The following is a 20,950-nucleotide window of genomic DNA, read 5'->3' as shown; positions in this document are numbered from 1 at the left end:
CCAGTGCGGCAACTTACTAGACACAACCTCGGTGCCATCCGGATCTTGGCGCGTTGTGCTGCCTTCGGCCTATTCGCACATCGGTCCGCTACTGACGCAAACTCACAGGCCAACGGGGCGCCCCACGCCGACTTTCAGCATTGTAGGATGGCCACACCAGTGCTGCAACTTGCTGGACACCACCTCGGTGCCATCCGGATCTTGGCGCGTTGTGTTGCCTTCGGCCTATTCGCACATCGGTCCGCTACTGACGCCGCCTCACGTGCCAACGTATTTTCTCAGCATTTTACACCCTATGCCGCATAACAGGTCATGTGACTTGTTTATAAAACTTTTCATTGGTTCATTTTACTTTTGGTTTCCTAATGATGGAAGGCTTGATCATGTGACCTAAAAACAACACTTTTCATTGGATGAAAACTTTTTTTTTTTCCCAAACGATGAAAGCCCCACCTTGTTTCTGGATGTTTCAGACTGAAGCTGGCATCAGCATGAGAGCACCACCATCTCGTAGCTCAGTCGTGGTCATTCCGCGAGCAATCATGGCAGCCGCTCCCCACCAGAAGCCTGCAGGAGTCGGAGCCCCCAAAACTTTTGATGAATTCTCAAGGTGGAGGGGACGCTTTCGAGAATGGGGTCCAAGACCTAGCAGACAAGCGTCCGATTTCCAAGGTGTCCCAGGGCCATTTCAGTGGACCAGGCCCAAAAAGGAAACAGCCTGCCGCCATTTTGAGAGTCCTGTGACAGCCGCCTATCGCTGCACCGCAAGAGTGGGCGCAACTCAGCTGAATTGCGGCTTTTGACACAGTGGACCAAAAACGGACGGAATGGCAACTGAAACGGTAAAGGGGCGCCCCACTACAACAGATGACACTCCACCTGGAGAGGCCCGTTCACGCCGCCTCCCCCGGGGCACCCCACGCCGTTATTCGGAGCAGCATTGTAGGATACCAAAACCAGTGCGGCAACTTACTGGACATCACCTTGGTGCCATCGTTCTGCTGCCTTGGAACTATTCGCACAACAGTTTGCTACTGATGACCCACCCCCCGCGACGCCCCACGCCGTTATTTGCTGGGTGGCAACTTACTAGACATCACTTTCGTGTCATCTAGATTTCGGCGCGTTCTGCTGCCTTGGAACTATTCGCACAACAGTTTGCTACTGATGACCCACCCCCCGCGACGCCCCACGCCGGAAATCTGGACGTTGTGCTGCGTTGGGACTATTCGCACAGCCGACCGCTACTTCGTTGTTTTTCCCTAAAAATGTTTATATGTTATTACTATTTTTGTTTTCTTGTATATATTTATAAATTATTAAAGTTTTATAATCTTACTACTTTGTCGGAGTGCTATATATTTTTAATGTGACACATAATTGTAAAAACTTTGATGTACAAAGAGTCATCCCTGGAATCTTCCGCTTCAGGCTCGGTCCCCTCCCCAATCACAATACAGGATGGTTTTCAGATAATAGCAACGCTTCTGCTGTGACGGATCTCATCGAGTGTGGGCCTTGATCTACTATAACTCCTTTGAAGAGGGGTGATTCTTTACAGCTGTGGCCATAAACTACATCTGCAGGGCTAGCTGATACCCTAGGACCAGCCTGGACAATCGGACACAGAGGAAAAGGAGTGTCAGAGGGTGCGGTAGTGAATAGGGCGAAAGGGAGGTGTCGGGCGGGCACAGGGTGTGATTCTCAGGGAAGAGCAGCGCAGATGGGGGGAGGTTTATTACCCATGCATAAGACAGAGAGCGGGGGTGACCACTGCCTGGGGGAGATGCTTGCGAGGGTGGGGAGCCATGCTAAGGATCGACAGCGTGTACAGAGTGGGTCTGGTCAAGGCATCTAAAATGGCTGCCGTGCACGACAAAAGTGTGGCATTTGAAAAAAGACAAGATGGCGCAGACAATGTTTTTCAACACTTCCTGATTTCCTTCGAATCGAACGTTAACAGACGTTGGGGCATATTACCAAAGTTAAGCGATATTTATCCCTAACGATGCTTAGCAACGATTTTTTTACCGTCAGAAATTATCGCAGATAAACCTTGCTATTATCAAGGTTTATCGGAAATACGATAAAAAACGACCGCAATGCATTAATATCGCTGAAAACTCAGCGATATTCATGCATTACCGAGCTAATGCTCTTAGCCATGTTATCCACCTCCCATTGGATAACATGGCTAAGAACTGCTCAGGGCAGGTGGTAGCTTTTGGAGATATTCGCGCTTATCTCGAATATTTCCAAAAGTTGATAATAGGAGATAGCGATGTTAGCGACTGTTTCCAGTCGCTAACATCTTGGCATGCCCACTTTGCATGTCATTAGTGATAAATATCACTCACATGCAAAGTGGGGCCCAAGATGGTCGCTATATTCTACTAGCCGTCGCTAACTGGTGTTAGCAACAGCTAGGTAATACACATATAATTTTATCTCCGCGAAGCGGAGCGCTGTTACAGATATATATCTTGTTTCTGAACGTTAATTTCTCAAAATGCACTGAAGCACATATATTGAGACCTAGCAAAGGCACATCGGGCTACCAGTCCCTACAATTTTGCCAAGTTTCGTGCAAATCCATTCAGCTGTTCGATCCTACCGAGAGACAAGATGGCGGCCGCTACGGACTGTTTGGAATGTTTACAGACACCGGAGAGCCAATCAGCTTTGCTTCGCAAAGCTCCGTAACGCGAAAAGTACGCGAAGCGGTGCGCTGTTACAGATATATATCTTTTTTTGAACGTTAATTTCTCAAAATCCACTGGAGCACATATATTGAGATCTAGCAAAGGCACATCGGGCTACCAGTCCCTACAATTTTGCCAAGTTTCGTGCAAATCCATTCAGCTGTTCGATTATTATTATTTTTATTTTTTTTTGCCCCGCGGGGCCCTTTTAAAACCTCCACATCAAACCTAGGGGTGAGCGACAATGTACTATGCCCCCTTATGGTCATTTGCCCCTTCGCTTTGGCCTCCCCTTGTCTCTCGATCCTACCGAGAGACAAGATGGCGGCCGCTACGGACTGTTTGGAATGTTGACAGACGCCGGAGAACCAATCAGCTTCGCTTCACAAAGCTCCGTTGCGCGTAAAGTACGCGTCCTGGGACGCTGCCAGGTCCGCTGTTACAGATATATATCTTTTTTTAAACGTTAATTTCTCAAAATCCACTGGAGCACATATATTGAGACCTACAAAAGGCACATCGGGCTACCAGTCCCTACAATTTTGCCAAGTTTCGTGCAAATCCATTCAGCCGTTCGGGCTAAAAGTGAGGCCAACCGCCCTATGGAAAACTCAATGTTAAAAACACGTTTTGGGACCCCCCTTTTTTCTCGGCCCCCCCTTGACAAACCCCCCCCAAATTTTCAAGGGCTGCTCAGAAACAAAATGTGCCATTTTCCTGAAAATTTCAGCCAATTCCGTCCACAAACGCCAAAGTTATTAGACATAGAATTTTCAAAAATCCCATAGAGAAAAAATCCTAACTATATATACCTACTGGCGGTCAGTAGGTATATATAGTTAGGATTTTTTCTCTATGGGATTTTTGAAAATTCTATGTCTAATAACTTTGGCGTTTGTGGACGGAATTGGCTGAAATTTTCAGGAAAATGGAACATTTTGTTTCTGAGCAGCCACTGAAAATTTGGGGGGGGTTCGTCAAGGGGGGGCCGAGAAAAAAGGGGGGTCCCAAAACGCATTTTTCCCATGTTAATTTCCATAGGGCGGTTGGCCTCACTTTTAGCCCGAACGGCTGAATGGATTTGCACGAAACTTGGCAAAATTGTAGGGACTGTTAGCCCGATGTGCCTTTGGTAGGTCTCAATATATGTGCTCCAGTGGATTTTGAGAAATTAACGTTAAAAAAAAATATATATCTGTAAGCGCGCTCCGGGTAGCGCTCCGGTTCACGTACTTGACGCGTAACGGAACTTCGCGTAGCGAAGCTGATTGGCTCTCCGGTGTCTGTCAACATTCTAAACAGTCCGGGGCGGCCGCCATCTTGTCTCTCGGTAGGATCGAGAGACAAGAGGAGGCCAAAGCGAAGGGGCAAATGACCATAAGGGGGCATAGTAGATCCTCCCTGACCCCCTAGGTTTGATGTGAAGGCTTTAAAAGGGCCCCGCGGGGCAAAAAAAAAAAAAATAATTGTTTTTTTTCGTGGGGTGCGCCCGGTACGCGTAACGGAAAGCGGACTGGGGAGCATACTACAAGGAAACAAGAATGATTGACTTTTAACTTATTGTATGTTTATAGACTTTTATTTATTTTTTTTTTCTGCTGAGTGACGTCTCGGCCTATCTCCACGGGATGCAGTACCTACCATCTCGGCGTTTAAGCCCAGGGGGACCGGTAGTGTGGGAGAGATAACGTCTGTTAATGTTCGATTCAAAGGAAATCAGGAAGTGTTGATAAACATTGTCTGCGCCATCTTGCCTTTTTTCAAATGCCACTCTTTTGTCGTGCACGGCAGCCATTTTAGATGCCTTGACCAGACCCACTCTCTGCACGCTGTCGATCCTTAGAATGGCTCCCCACCCTCGCAAGCATCTCCCCCAGGCACTGGTCACCCCCGCTCTCTGTCTTATGCATGGGCAATAAACCTCCCCCCATCTGCGCTGCTCTTCCTTGAGAATCACACCCTGTGCCCGCCCGACACCTCCCTTTCGCCCTATTCACTACCGCACCCTCTGACACTCCTCTTCCTCTGTGTCCGAGTGTCCAGGCCGGTCCCAGGCTATCACCTAGCCCTGCAGATGTAGTTTATGGCCCCAGCTGTAAAGAATCACCCCTCTTCAAAGGAGTTATAGTAGATCAAGGCCCCCACCCGATGAGATCCGTCACACCACACGCGTTCCTACTATCTGAAAACCATCCTGTATTGTGATTGGGGAGGGGACCGAGCCTGAAGCGGAAGATTCCAGGGATGCCTCTTTGTACATCAAAGTTTTTACAATTATGTGTCACATTAAAAATATATAGCACTCCAACAAAGTAGTAGGATTATAAAACTTTAATAACTTATAAATATATACAACGCAACAAAAACAGTAAATACATTTAAACATTTTTTTGAAAAAAGAAGCAACAATGGTCAGTAGCTGTGTTTTGTGCGAATAGTCCCAAGGCAGGACAACGTGCTGAGTTCTGGACGGCACCCAGGTGATGTTACCTGGGTGCCGCACTGGTTTTTGGTATCCTATAATGCAGCTCCGAAAAACGGCGTGGGGCGTCCCGGGGGGTGCGGGGGGAGGCCTCGTCAGTAGCGGTCTGTTGTGCGAATAGTCCCAAGGCAGCAGAACGCGCTGAGATGTGGATGGCACCCAGGTGATGTCCAGTAAGTTGCCGCACTGGTTTTGGTATCCTACAATGCTGCTCCAAATAACGGCGTGGGGCGCCCCGGGGGGGGGGGAGGTGAGGCGGCGTGAACGGGCCTCCCCAGGTGGAGGCTCGTCTGCTGTAGTGGGGCGCCCCTTTACCGTTTCAGTTGCCATTCCGCCCGCTTTTGGTACACTGTGCCAAAATCCGCCATTCAGCTGAGTTGTGCCCACTCATGCGGTGCAGCGATAGGCGGCTGCCACAGGACTCTCAAAATGGCGGCAAGCTCTTTCCTTTTTGGGCCTGGTCCACTGAAATGGCCCTGGGACACCTTGGAACTCGGACGCTTGTCTGCTAGGTCTTGGACCCCATTCTCGAAAGCGTCCCCTCAGCCTTGAAGATTCTACAAAAGTCTTGGGGGCCCCCGACTCCTGCAGGCTTCCGGTGGGGAGCGGCTGCCATGATTGCTCGCGGAATGACCACGACGGAGCCACGAGATGGTGGTGCTTTCATGCTGACGCCAGCTTCAGTCTGAAACATCCAGAAACAAGGTGGGGCTGTCATCGTTTGGGAAAAAAAAATGTTTTAATCCAACGAAAAGTGTTATTTTTAGGTCATATGATCAAGCCTTCCATCATTAGGAAACCAAAAGTAAAATGAACCAATGAAAAGTTTTATAAACAAGTCACGTGACCTGTTATGCGGCATAGGGCTATAAAAAGCGTAGAAAATCCGTTGGCACGTGAGGCGGCGTCAGTAGCGGACCGATGTGCGAATAGGCCAAAGGCAGCACAACGCGCCAAGATCCGGATGGCACCGAGGTGGTGTCCAGCAAGTTGCCGCACTGGTGTGGCCATCCTACAATGCTGCGCCGAAAGTCGGCGTGGGGCGCCCCGTTGGCCTGTGAGTTCGCGTCAGTCAGTGGGGGCTCTTTGAGGATCTGACTGCATTGGAAAGCAATGTGATGCTGTGCGTCGCCCCCAAGATGGAGGTTCCTCGGCTGCAGTGGGGCGCCCCTTGGTGTTTCACTCGCTATGCAGCTGAGTTGCGTGCGCACTTGTGGCGAATAGGCCGAAGGCAGCCCAACGCGCCGAGATCTGGATGGCACCGAGGTGGTGTCCAGCAAGTTGCCGCACTGGTGTGGCCATCCTACAATGCTGCGCCGAAAGTCGGCGTGGGGTGCCCCGTTGGCCTGTGAGGTGGCGTCAGTAGCGGACCGATGTGTGAATAGGCCGGAACCAGCACAAGGCGCCAAGATCCGGATGGCACCGAGGTGGTGTCATAGTTGAGAGTTCTGAGCAGCGCTTGTAACACTGTCTGAAGCTTATTTGCACCTGCTGCAGCTTCACTATTGCCCTGGTGTGGCCTAAGATCGCCCATGACATAGGCGGCCGCCTCCCGGGGTCCGGCGGAACTTTTTTCCTTTTCCTTTGTGCATCTTGTCCCACAATCCGTTTGACCTGAAGACACGACCAGGTCCCTGAATGTGTGCAGGGGGACACTCTTGATTGAATCAAAATGGCGGCTTCACACAAAGCTGACTCAAGCGTTGCTGCTGATGCTATACAGACAAAAACTGGTTTTCAGTTTGTACATTCTTCAGGATTTTTCCATCCAAGGCTGGTTGAGAGTTTGTAGAACATGGCTTCAGATTTTCAACATACTACTCTTCAACATTCTTCCTAAATGTAACAATGTGAGACTCACTAGGAGAACGGTGTAGTGAGGGCCACAAACGGCTGTTTATCTTTCCTTTCAAAATGCTGCCAACAATATTTTCGGAATGGAAGACACCACAAGGTGCTGAGATTCGGTTGGCACCGAGGTGGTGTCCAGCAAGTTGCCGCACTGGTGTGGCCATCCTACAATGCTGCGCCGAAAGTCGGCGTGGGGTGCCCGAAGGGGGGGGGGGGAGGCGGCGCAAACGAGCCTCTCCCGCTTCTCCATGTGGAGGCACTTCATCTGCAGTGGGGCGCCGAGATTCGGATGGCACCGAGGTGGTGTCTAGCAAGTTGCCGCACTGGTGTGGCCATCCTACAATGCTGCGCCGAAAGACGGCGTGGGGTGCCCGAAGGGGGGGGGGAGACGGCGCAAACGAGCCTCTCCCGCCTCTCCAGGTTGAGGCACTTCATCTGCAGTGGAGCGCCGTCTAGCTGAGTTTCCCCCGCTCTTGCTGCTACAGCGACAGGCGGCTGCAACAGGACTCTCAAAATGGCGGCCTGTTCTTTGGATTTGGGCCTGGTCCACTAAAATGGCCCTGGGACACCTTAGAACTCGGACGCTCGAATTTTTTTTCCTTTCCTCTACATGCAAAAAAGGTAAATGCCCGGTACGTTACCTGCCTCATCTGCCACGATGTACTCTCCAGAGGAACCGAAAAAAAATATAGTTATGGTAATTATACCATGCATCGTCATATGGAGAGGTGGCACTGATTAATTATAGTGCTGCACAAAAGAGAGATTTGGAGGACAACCCCCGACCTGCCAGTACATTCACCAAAGAAGTGGCACTGACAGCATCAGAGGCAAGGGAAACGGTCCCAAATATTCAGAAGAACTTTGGAAAGATTAAAATGACATGTTTAGATTGTGGCAAATTAATTTCATGTGGACAGATGAGTGTTACTCTAATAAATACAGCATATGAACATCATCATAGTCGATGGTTGGTGGAGACATTTTGACTATATCCTGGACCTGCCGGTCCTCGCCCAAAATGGCGCCGGAATAAATGGGACTCGTAACTCCTTGTTGTGTACTGGTTGCACAACCTTGATATCACGAGATACGTATGCAGTTTTGAAGCACATGACGGGCGGGGACGAGAATTGATTGAATATTTCGACATCCCTATTGATATTAAGTTCTGATGTGTTATTGATTACTGTACTATTGAAAGTTCGAATTAACGTCACATGGTACTTGCCCACAAATGTATATCTAGATTATTTTATTGTAAGTGGCCCTGTCGTATTTTAATTATAAAATGTACGTCCACCGATTCCGCAACTGTTAGACACCTTAGTTCTTGCAACCTAATGGCCCGCCCGTTACGTTCCTCTACAGTGTAAATGTCTCCTCATCATATACGATTACAGTTTGCTCCGTGGCCGGCCTACGTGGTTATAGGCCCGTATTTGTATACTGACATTTTCACAATAAAGGTTTTTAAAAGAAAACATGGTAGTAGTATTTACATTGGTACAGTTTTTAATAATAGTCACTGTTTTCGAATCAGTAAAAGGCAAGTGAAATAAAGCAGTCCAATTACATGAAGGGTAAAAGGTATAATACGCAGCTACGCAGTAAAGATAAATGGTCAAGGGCTGTTGTGTTTTCTACTCCTGCAACATAAAGTCATCGATAAGAATCTGATATTCAGGCGTATCGGCGACTAAGACAGCAGGCCGAGCCTCTTTTGCTCAACGGCTCCGTCATGGGATGAAGAAACGCCCTTTTTCTCGAAAAAGGAATATATTTTACTTGCAGGACAGTTGTAAATTTTCCGGGAAAGTACATTAGCCTGGAACATTATAACATATATGTTTAAGAAAAAATAATGTTCGAAAGTAATAAAAAGTGTAATTTTTAGGTCATATGACCAAGCCTTTCATCATTAGAATAAGAAAAGTAAAATGAACCAATGAAAAGTTTTATTAACAAGTCACATGACCTGTTATGCTTACGTTACGCGCTGCGCGCTGCGCCCCGGATCGCTTCTGGGAAGCTGTGCTTCGCGCACCGGAGCACTTCCGGATGCGCTAACGCGGCGCGTCATATGACGCATTACGCGACAATGCAGGTCCAGAATATAGTCAAAATGTCTCCACCAACCAGCGGTCGGAACACAACCCCTTTCAGCAGGCTAAATAGTTCTGTTAAATGACAACAGAAGGGACAGGCAACAAGAACCATCAGTCAAAGAGGGGAGGGCAAGTTCTTCTCTACCGGGTCACGTTGGGGCGCTACCGGAACTGATCGAATTGGTAGTCTACAGTGTTTCTGGATGTTTCAGACTGGACCTGGCGTCAGCATGAGAGCACCACCATCTCGTAGCTCCGTCGTGGCCATTCCACGAGCAATCATGGCAGCCGCTCCCCACCAGAAGCCTGCGGGAGTCGGGGGCCCCCAAGACTTTTGTAGAATCTTCAAGGCTGAGGGGACGCTTTCGAGAATGGAGCCCAAGCCCTAGCAGACAAGCGTCCGAGTTCCAAGGTGTCGCAGGGCCATTTTAGTGGACCACGCCCAAATCTGAAGAGCCGGCCGCCATTTTGAGAGTCCTGTGGCAGCCGCCTATCGCTGCACCGCAAGAGCGGGAGCAACTCAACTACATGGTGAGCGAGACGCTGTAGTCGCAAGAGCGGGCGGTAAACAGCTGAATAGCGGAAGAGGCACAGTGTAGCAAAAGCGGGCGGAATGGCAACTGAAACGGTAAAGGGGCGCCCCACTACAGCGTGTCTTTAGGTCAAACGGATTGTGGGACAAGGTCAAGAATGGAAGAGTCACCAAAAGGCAAAAAGTTCCGCTTGACCCCGGGAGCCGGCCACCTATGTCGGGGGCGATCTCAGGCCACACCAGGGCAACACGACTTGGGGAGGGGGCCGGAGCCAAGCGCCCCCTCCGAGTCCGCGCCATCACACCGTCCCTCGGGGGCCTCCGTCAAGCGGTTCAGGGAGGCACCGCATCACATTGTTTTCAAATGCAGTCACGTCCTCAAACAGCCTCCACTTACATTGAGAATAGTGAAGCTGTAGCAGGTGCAAATGAGCTTCAGACAGTCTAACAAGCACTCCTTTGAACTTTCAGAGTGCATGAGTTTCATGCTCGATCGATTGAGCTAGTCGGATCGGGCAACAAGAAGTATAAAATAGTTATGTAAATAGTTATTTAATAAAATGTTTTACCCTGTTACTTTGCTGGTGTGTTGTATATATTTGTAATATTTGCATAGAGTTTATCGTTATTTTGGGCGGGGTGGGTGGCGGAGCCGAGCTGTCTTGCAGCCATCATGGTGTGGAGCTCAGTTCATCTCACTAGTTTCGTATTTCTCATGAGGGGTTGTTCCTAATGTTTCTATTTTAGCGAGGTCAAAAAGAGATCCCATTAGTGGCCTACTGATTTTGCTCGATTCCTTTTGTTTTTTTACACGATTTTTCACTATCTGCAAAGACTAAACAGAGTATTGCGACTCTGTGCTTGTTTGTAAATAGAGAATGAACCAAAGAGAACCAATTCTAAAACAGTAAATGCTTGGATAACAATCAATCAAATGGAGAGAGAAGCAGGCACGACGGATTACAACGGGGGCAAAGGCCTGCGTTAACTACCCTTCACTATCTGCAAAGAGAGAGTACTCCTAATAGAAATGAGGGGGGGGGCAGCATTCAAAGCAGATCAGTGTGCATAAACACGAAAATGTTTTTACTTACCACGTACTTGACATTCGACAGCTTATGATATTTGCTATTAAAAAAACAATGAAATTCACTGAAAAAACCATAGGTTAGAGACCATATATAGTTAGGAATTAGCATTTACAAAACCTTTAAAATTCACTGAAAAAACCATAGGTTATAGACCATATATAGTTAGGGATTAGCATTTACAAAACCTTATTTTACTCGCACAAAACCATTGAAATTCGCATATATAGTTAGTTGCGCTAACTATATATCGCGCACCCGCAATCCACTGCTGATGATGTCACATATTACATCATTCATGACATGGTCAGTGACATCACTGATGACATCACTGATGACATCTCAAATGACATCACTGATGACATCACTGATGACATCACTGATGACATCATCCAGTGACTGTGTGTTTCTGTAAAGTTTAAATATGTTTGATATATTGAAGAATGAGTGGATGTACAAGTGTCTGGATGAAGGATTTAGTAGGTGCGTGACTGACTGTATGAGTGAGTGAATAAATGTGTCGTACTAAATGCATGGGTTAGTGACTAAACTGTCTGAATGTGTGCATCAGTATGTCTGTTGTGATGTAAACTGCTGCATGTGTTGATCATTAGCTATACGAGAGGCTTTATGTGTTATTGATTGGTTGCCCATGTATTTGTATGGGAGATTGAGTTTGTGTGGGGGTGGCTGGGAGGTGTGTGACTCTGTGCATAGATGTGTGCGCAGTTGATTCACTAGGTGTATGAGTTCAAGAGTGCATGTGGAAACAGCTACATGGGCGGTTGACTGTGTGCATGAGCGCAACTAACTATATATGCGAATTTCAATGGTTTTGTGCGAGTAAAATAAGGTTTTGTAAATGCTAATCCCTAACTATATATGGTCTATAACCTATGTTTTTTTCAGTGAATATATATATATATACACATATATATATATATTACCTACTGGCGGTCGCCAGTAGGTATATATAGTTAGGATTTTTTCTCTATGGGTTTTTTGAAAATTCTATGTCTAATAACTTTGGCGTTTGTGGACGGAATTGGCTGAAATTTTCAGGAAAATGGCACATTTTGTTTCTGAGCAGCCCTTGAAAATTTGGGGGGGGTTCGTCAAGGGGGGGCCGAGAAAAAAGGGGGGTCCCAAAACGTGTTTTTAACATTGAGTTTTCCATAGGGCGGTTGGCCTCACTTTTAGCCCGAACGGCTGAATGGATTTGCACGAAACTTGGCAAAATTGTAGGGACTGGTAGCCCGATGTGCCTTTTGTAGGTCTCAATATATGTGCTCCAGTGGATTTTGAGAAATTAACGTTTAAAAAAAGATATATATCTGTAACAGCGGACCGGGCAGCGCTCTGGTTCGCGGACTTTTCGCGCAACGGAGCTTTGTGAAGCGAAGCTGATTGGTTCTCCGGCGTCTGTCAACATTCCAAACAGTCCGTAGCGGCCGCCATCTTGTCTCTCGGTAGGATCGAGAGACAAGAGGAGGTCAAAACAAAGGGGGAAATAACTATAAGGGGGCATAGTAGATCCTCGCTGACCCCCTAGGTTTGATGTGGAGGTTTTAAAAGGGCCCCGCGGGGCAAAAAAAAAACAAAATAATAATAATCGAACGGCTGAATGGATTTGCACGAAACTTGGCAAAATATTAGGGACTGGTAGCCCGATGTGCCTTTGCTAGGTCTCAATATATGTGCTCCAGTGGATTTTGAGAAATTAACGTTGAAAAAAAGATATATATCTGTAACAGCGCTCCGCGTACTTTTCGCGTTACGGAGCTTTGCGAAGCTGATTGGTTCTCCGGCGTCTGTCAACATTCCAAACAGTCCGTAGCGGCCGCCATCTTGTCCCTCGGTAGGATTGAGAGACAAGAGGAGGCCAAAGCGAAGGGGGAAATGACCATAAGGGGGCATAGTAGATCCTTCCTGACCTCTTAGGTTTGATGTACCATTTTGCCAAGTTTGGTGTAATTCCGTTCAGCCATTCAGGCTGTAGACGTATGTAAATGTCCTATGGAAAATTGCATGGGGAAAACACATTTGAAAGTGTTGAAATTTAGAACCAATTAAAATGTTACTTTGGTTTTGTATTTGTGTGTGATGAAAGTTAATTGGTTATGTATATATGTCAAATGAGAGGAAACCACAGCCATTTTGTGATACTACTGTCTGAGGTACATTTGTGAGGAATTTTTGGTGGTGAATTTCTGGTGTTTGATTTACACAGTACTAACACTTCTGCTACTTTTAAAAAGGTGAGTTGTTAATTTGTATGGGGAACTATGTTGTACACTTGAAGATAATTTGAAAAATGTTTTCTGTTATTTATTTGCAGTCCTTCTGTTATACTAAATACTTGATAAAGTTAGTTTTATATTATGTATTACTAAAGACGATAAATGAAAGTGATTATTTTTTTCTGCAATTTACAGCAAGCAATTTCAAAATAAAATGGCTCACAATGAAGAGACCGTGGCAATTTCTTTTGAATTGTCCAACACATTGATTGAAATTGAGAGCACCAATAATGAAATATTGTCACAAGGAGGACATGACTTGTATGATTCCATTAGATTGATTGAAATGGACAGCACCAAGAATGAAATATTGTCACAAGGAGATGACTTGAATGATTCCACTACATTGATTGAAATTGAGAGCACCAATAATGAAATATTGTCACAAGGAGGAGATGGCTTGTATGATTCCATTAGATTGATTGAAATGGACAGCACCAATAATGAAATATTGTCACAAGGAGGAGATGACTTGAATGATTCCACTACATTGATTGAAATTGAGAGCATCAATAATGAAATATTGTCACGAGGAGATGACTTGAATGATTCCACTACATTGATTGAAATTGACAGCACCAATAATGAAATATTGTCAGAAGGAGGAGATGACTTGAATGATTTTTTTGATCAATCTCTTGATGGCGAATTTATCGAGTGTTTGGAGACCATAGAGTTACAAGAATCATCATTGGAGACTTTTAATGAGGACATTGCTGATGAGGACATGTTACTAGTTCTTTCAAATTTAGAAAATTCTGAAGAATAAATTTATATTTAGAAATCAAAAATTGTTTGAGACATTATTCATTTTTATTTTTAATTTATGAGGTTGTAGCGAAGTGATTGTAGTATAAAATGAGACTTATAGTATAGAGTGCAACATTTTTATGTTACATGGTAAGTTTACTCATATTTACTTCCCTTCTGCCACTATATTATCTCCAATGTGTATTTGACATGTCTTCTTCATCTCCGGCCTCCTTTCTCTCACTGTGTGTCTCCGATGCATCTTATCACTGCTATTTTGTGTAATTACAGAAGAGAGTAAAATAAAATAGTTCGGAACGTGAAAAGGGGGCAAAGTAGAGTACTCCTCACCCCCTAGGCCTTTTTAGGCGGTCCCAAAAGGATCAGTTTCTGCTTTCCTGAGAGATTATGGTATGAGTTCCATATACCACAATAACTTGCATTACAACATGCAAGATATCTATCTCCTATTACCAACTTTTGGAGATATTCGCGCTAAGCGCGAATATCTCCAAAAAGTAACACCTGCCCTGAGCAGTTCTTAGCCATGTTATCCAATGGGAGGTGGATAACATGGCTAAGAGTATTAGCTCGGTAATGCATGAATATCGCTGAGTTTTTAGCGATATTCATGCATTGTGGCCGTTTATTATCGCATTTGCGATAAACCTTGATAATAGTAAGGTTTATCTTCGATAATTTCTGACGATGCTTAGTGGTAAAAAATTGGTTGGTAAGCATCGTTAGCGATAAATATCGCTTAACTTTGGTAATATGCCCCAACGTCTGTTAACGTTCGATTCGAAGGAAATGAGGAAGTGTTGAAAAACATTGTCTGCGCCATCTTGCCTTTTTTGAAATGCCACACTTTTGTCGTGCACGGCAGCCATTTTAGATGTCTTGACCAGACCCACTCTCTGCACGCTGTCGATTCGTAGCATGGCTCCTCACCCTCGTAAGCATCTCCCCCAGGCACTGGTCACCACCGCTCTCTGTCTTATGCATGGGCAATAAACCTCCCCCCATCTGCGCTGCTCTTCCCTGAGAATCACACTCTGTGCCCGCCCGACACCTCCCTTTCGCCCTATTCACTACCGCACCCTCTGACACTCCTCTTTCTCTGTGTCCGATTGTCCAGGCTATCAGCTAGCCCTGCAGATGTAGTTTATGGCCCCAGCTGTAAAGAATCACCCCTCTTCAAAGGAGTTATAGTAGATCAAGGCCCACACTCGATGAGATCCGTCACACCACACGTGTTCCTACTATCTGAAAACCATCCTGTATTGTGATTGGGGAGGGGACCGAGCCTGAAGCGGAAGATTCCAGGAATGACTCTTTGTACATCAAAGTTTTTACAATTATGTGTCACATTAAAAATATATAGCACTCCAACAAAGTAGTAGGAATATAAAACTTTAATAACATATAAATATATACAACAAAACAAAAACAGTAAAAACATTTAAACAACGAAGAGACCGTGGCAATTTCTTTTTAATTATCCAATAGATTTATTGAAATTGACAGCACCAATAATGAAATATTCTTGTCAGTAGCGGTCTGTTGTGCGAATAGTTCCAAGGCAGCAGAACGCGCTGAAATCTAGATGGCACGAAAGTGATGTCTAGTAAGTTGCCGCCCAGCAAAAAACGGCGTGGGGCGCCGCGGGGGTGAGTGAGTCCAGTAGGCACCACAGCTATTCTTACCGGCATTGCAGAATTACTGCTGGGGACAATGCCTGTGCTGTAGCAGGGTCACAGCAGAAACAAAAAGGATTCTGTTGAAGATGTTGTTGGTTTTCAATTTGAAAACAGTTCTGGTGTCAACTGCTATGCTAATGTAGTGGTTAATGTTTTGTTTTCTCTAGAAAATGTAAAAGAGGGGGAGGCAGTCCAAAGTTCCGTTAAAAGGGCAAAGGAAAGGATCGGTGGTTTGAACTATCAGTCAAAAAGGGGAGGGGGTGCAATAATTTTTCCTACCGGGTCACACTGTGCTTTCACCGGAAGTGAGGTCTGCAGGATTGTAGTAATTCAAAGTGAGGCTGGCGCCAGCATGGGAGCGCCGACGTCCCGCGGATACAGTTTCGTCACTCCACGGGCGATCATGGCAGTCATTCCCCATCGGGGGTCGGAGACTCCCGCGGCTCCTCTAGAATCTTCAAGGTCGTGGAGGACTACGGTGGTGGAGTCAACCAGTGACCGGGCCATTTCTTTATGCTGGGCCCGCTCTTGCCAGGTCGACCGCCATTTTGAGAGTTCGGCAGCTACCGGCGATCGCGGGGTCACATGAGCGGACGGGCTCCACCCTGCCGGGCGAGACGTTGCAGCATGGCCACAGTGGAAGAACCGTTTTCCGGGCGCCTGGAGCGCTGAGGGTGCAGCTGGGAAGTCTCCACCTGGGGAGGCGGGAGAGGCCTGTTCGCACCGTCTCTCCCTCCCAGTGCACCCCACGGCGTCTCGCTTGAGATTTGTTATGGCCGGACCAGGCGATGAGGACGAGGGGGGGGTCGGAGGCATGTGCAAGACATCCCCCCCCAGTGTTGTCGCAGCCATTATAAAAGAAAGAAGTGTCCCGTCCGTCTTCGGGCCGGGCTTCCGGTGGATGTCGGCCGGACGCCCCTGGCTCTGGCCCCATGAACGGGTTTCTTGGTTTATCGGCTGCAGCCGGATCCCGTCGGCCTCGGCCCCCCGACCGTTGGTGGTCGGACCGGAAGAGCATGTGGCGGGACTACCTGCAACTCTCAAGGGCCACCGCGGCCGGACTGGGAGAGAGAGGGGAGGGTCGAGGAGACATTCCCCCCCCTGCAACTGTTCAGCGTTGTAAAGGCAATCCCCTGGCCGGGTCCCGCTGGTCTCGGCCTCTCCTCCGGCTACACCCTACGTTAGGATCTCCTGGCCGAGGCGTGGCAGCAGGACCTGCCTTATATGGGCTGCTCCCGGCTGGGCGTAGCCGGAACCCTGCCCCACCTTGGAAGTTTCCAGAGTGGGGGTGGATGTTCTACTGACTTGCATTTTCCCTAGTCTATCGATTTTTTTGGCGTGGCAGGCGGTGGGACAGCGAGGGGTGATTTGGTTTCTCTTACTGTTTTTCTGGTCTCTCACCACTGGCATATTTTAACGTTTTCTTGTTTCTAGGACATTAATAGGTTTTATCATTACGTTATGTTATCGTTTCTTTGTTCGTTGTTTAATAAAAGTTCATGTTCATCAGTGGCCTACTGATTTTCGTTTTCCTATTTTTTTCTTTCCAGGTTGTTTCATGGTAAAGTTTCTGTTAACAGGATACAGTGATCACTTCGTTATTATTGCATATGTCCTTTTCACTAGGGGTGCTCTCTGGTCGGGCCAGATGACGTATCTCTAGTAAATGGTCCGGGTGAAAAAGGTGCATCAATCAGTGGGGAGTAGATAGGCATGACAGATTACAACGGGGGAGAACGGTCCGCATTGCGTACCCTTTCACTACTTGCAAAGATTTTCCTACGTTTATTTGCAAACAGGGAATACCTCCAAAAAGAACTAATTCCCAAACAGTCAATGTTCGGACAATCAATCAATCAATGAGGAATGAAATAGGTACGACGTGTTAAAGGCTTGCGTTACCTACCCTTCACTATCTGCAAAGGGAGATAGAATATTCCTATTCTTCCTCGTTTGCAGGTAGAGAAGATCGTTAAGAGAATTAACTTCGAACAATTCAATGCTCGATTGAAACAATCAACAAGGGGTACTGTGAACACAAATGAACGCCGCTTATATACATACGCATTGCTATTTTCAACAGGTTGTTCCTAATGTTTCTATTTTAGCGAGGTCAAAAGAGATCCCATTAGTGGCCTACTGATTTTGCTCGATTCCTTTTGTTTTTTTACACGATTTTTCGCTATCTGCAAAGACTAAACAGAGTATTGCGACTCTGTGCTTGTTTGTAAATAGAGAATGAACCAAAGAGAACAATCAATCAAATGGAGAGAGAAGCAGGCATGACGGATTACAAAGGGGGAAAGGGCTGCGTTAACTACCCTTCACTATCTGCAAAGAGAGAGTACTCCTAATAGAAATGAGGGGTGGGGGGCAGCAATCAAAGCAGATCAGTGTGCATAAACACGAAAAAAAAAATTCTTACCACGTACTTGACATTCGACAGCTTATGATATTTGCTATTAAAAAACCATTGAAATTCACTGAAAAAACCATAGGTTATAGACCATATATAGTTAGGAATTAGCATTTACAAAACCTTGAAAATTCACTGAAAAAACCATAGGTTATAGACCATATATAGTTAGGAATTAGCATTTACAAAACCTTGAAAATTCACTGAAAAAACCATAGGTTATAGACCATATATAGTTAGGAATTAGCATTTAAAAAACCTTATTTTACTCACACAAAACCATTGAAATTCCATATATAGTTAGTTGCACTAACTATATATCGCGCACCCGCAATCCACTGCTGATGATGTCACATATTACATCATTCATGACATGGTCAGTGACATCACTGATGACATCACTGATGACATCTCAAATGACATCACTGATGACATCACTGATGACATCTCATTTGACATCAATGACCACATCACTGATGATATCATTCATGTGACAATACAATGCATCTCTTCACACTTTAATATAACCTCTGTTACACCCAGTGTTAAATACAGAGTATAATTTTTGAAACCATTGACACACCAATACTAGTTACTACATACGCACTCAGTGATTCCTATGTTTACACACACATTCACTCATTTACCCATACAATCATTCATACATACAATCACTCATCTTTACAACACTATCATATGCACTCATACACCTATACAGACTCTCACACTCTGTCACTCATCCATGGAGTTACTCACACACCTAGTCAGTCCTGTAAAGAATCAATCACACTTCCATTTTCTAATCTATACAGTTAAACATAGAGCACCTTACATTTTGAAACATATACTAACACATAATTACTCTCTTATACAATCATTGATACAAGTACACATTGATCTGCACAGAGTCACACACCTCCCAGCCAGCCACACACACACTCAGTCTCCCATACAAATATTTGGGCAATCAATCAATAACCCATATAGTTACTCATATAGCTACTGATCAACACATGCAGCAGTTTACAGAACAACAGACATAATGATGCACAAATTAAGACAGTTTAGTCACTAACCCATGCACTCAGTGAGACACATTTAATCACTCACTCATACAGTCAGTCACGCACCTACTAAATCCTTCATCCAGACACTTCTACATCTACTCATTCTTCAATATGTAAAACATATTTAAACTTTACAGAAACACACAGTCACTGGATGATGTCATCAGTGATGTCATCAGTGATGTCATTTGAGATGTCATCAGTGATGTCATCAGTGATGTCACTGACCATGTCATGAATGATGTAATATGTGACATCATCAGCAGTGGATTGCGGGTGCGCGATATATAGTTAGTGCAACTAACTATATATGGAATTTCAATGGTTTTGTGTGAGTAAAATAAGGTTTTTTAAATGCTAATTCCTAACTATATATGGTCTATAACCTATGGTTTTTTCAGTGAATATATATATATATATATATATATATATATATATATATATATATATATATATATATATATATATATATAATATATATATATATATTTATATATATATATATATAAAAACAGCAACTGATTAACTGATTGCTTATGAAAAATAGCGCCTAAAAGCAAAAAAGCGCTATTTGGGATATCTGTTCATGCTGGACCGGAACCAAGTAAAAAGTTCAGGCCGACCACAATGGGGCTTGGGTGGGATACAGGGATCAAGTTAGGCCAGCTGAACCAAAGTACCTTAATCCCGGCTGCGGAGCGATAAGTGGATCTGAGTCAGAGATGTGTCACACTGCAGAGGCAATGCATTGGTTCTGAGATGTGACAAGGTTACGGTGTGAAGTCCTAATGCCATGCCATCAAGAACCTTGTCAATGGGGCGTGTGATGTGAAGGCTGGTGTCGAGTATGTGAGGCGCAGTGGAGACGATGCGTTGGCTCCGGTGAGCAGTGAAGCTGCGATATGGAGATTTGGTGTTGTGGTTAAAGCTACCATCGACAAGGAATGCAAGAAGCTTGAATCGGGAAAAGTGTTGTGCAGTGGAAATTCCCAAGGTGATGTGTCAGTCCCAAGAGGCAGGATGCAGCAGCGATGTCTTTTGCAATGGGTCCAATCCATGCAACAGTGCCGATGAGTCAGTTCTGCTCGAAGATGCCCTGCTCAACTGAGAAGATGCATTGGTTCTGCTCAGGGATGCATCGCTCAGCAGAGGATGTGTTTGATCTCCTGGAGAAAAAACTTAAGCCCATGTCTAAGAGCCTACAACTGGGATGGCAGCACTTGGCAGGGCAGATTCACAGATGTCAGAGTCTAGGTGCAGAAGGAGTGAGGTTGGATTACAGCAAAACAAGAGTCCATCCGTTTGACAGTTCTTTCAGCAGCACAGCAGCCGTTCTTTCTGGTTGAGCCTTCATAGGTCAGAAATACACTGAGTGGGTGATGTCAGAGGTCCAGTACTTATACCCAGTTGGACCTTTGGAGTGGGGAAGACCTCAAAGATAGGCCTTTGAAGTGCACAGAGGTCCTGCACTTCCTGCCCTGACTCCAGGCTCACTACATGGGGGTATGCAACCCTTTTTGGGGTGCCAAGACACAACCTATTTTGGCAAAAGTGAGGCTGGGTCCAGCTCCTCCCTCCCATGCTGTCAGGATGGCCTATTAAATAACAGTGTGTAGCTGTCTACAAGGAATACAGAAAGCTCAGCTGTCACTCTCCCCAGACATGTGATCAAAGACAGGCAGCAAACACCAAAAAGTAAGTAAATGCCAACTTTCTAAATGTGTCATTTTCAGATTATATTTTAAAATCCCCCTTTATCCATATGACCACACAAGAAGGTCCAGGATTGGTAACTAAAGTTAGGTCGGTTTATTTCAAATTGGTAATCAATTCAAATCAATTCAATTTTAACCATCCTTTAGATACAGAATTTAAAAAGAAACATTAGTCAACAAAGTGAATTTATTTGATAACATCAATATGCAACAAGCATAGCCACATAATGGCAAACATT

Source organism: Lissotriton helveticus, chromosome 2_1 (genome assembly GCF_964261635.1).
Source record: "Lissotriton helveticus chromosome 2_1, aLisHel1.1, whole genome shotgun sequence".
NCBI classification, from domain to species: Eukaryota; Metazoa; Chordata; class Amphibia; order Caudata; family Salamandridae; genus Lissotriton; species Lissotriton helveticus.
The sequence above is the reverse complement of the archived record's forward strand: the minus strand, read 5'-3'. Positions refer to the sequence as shown.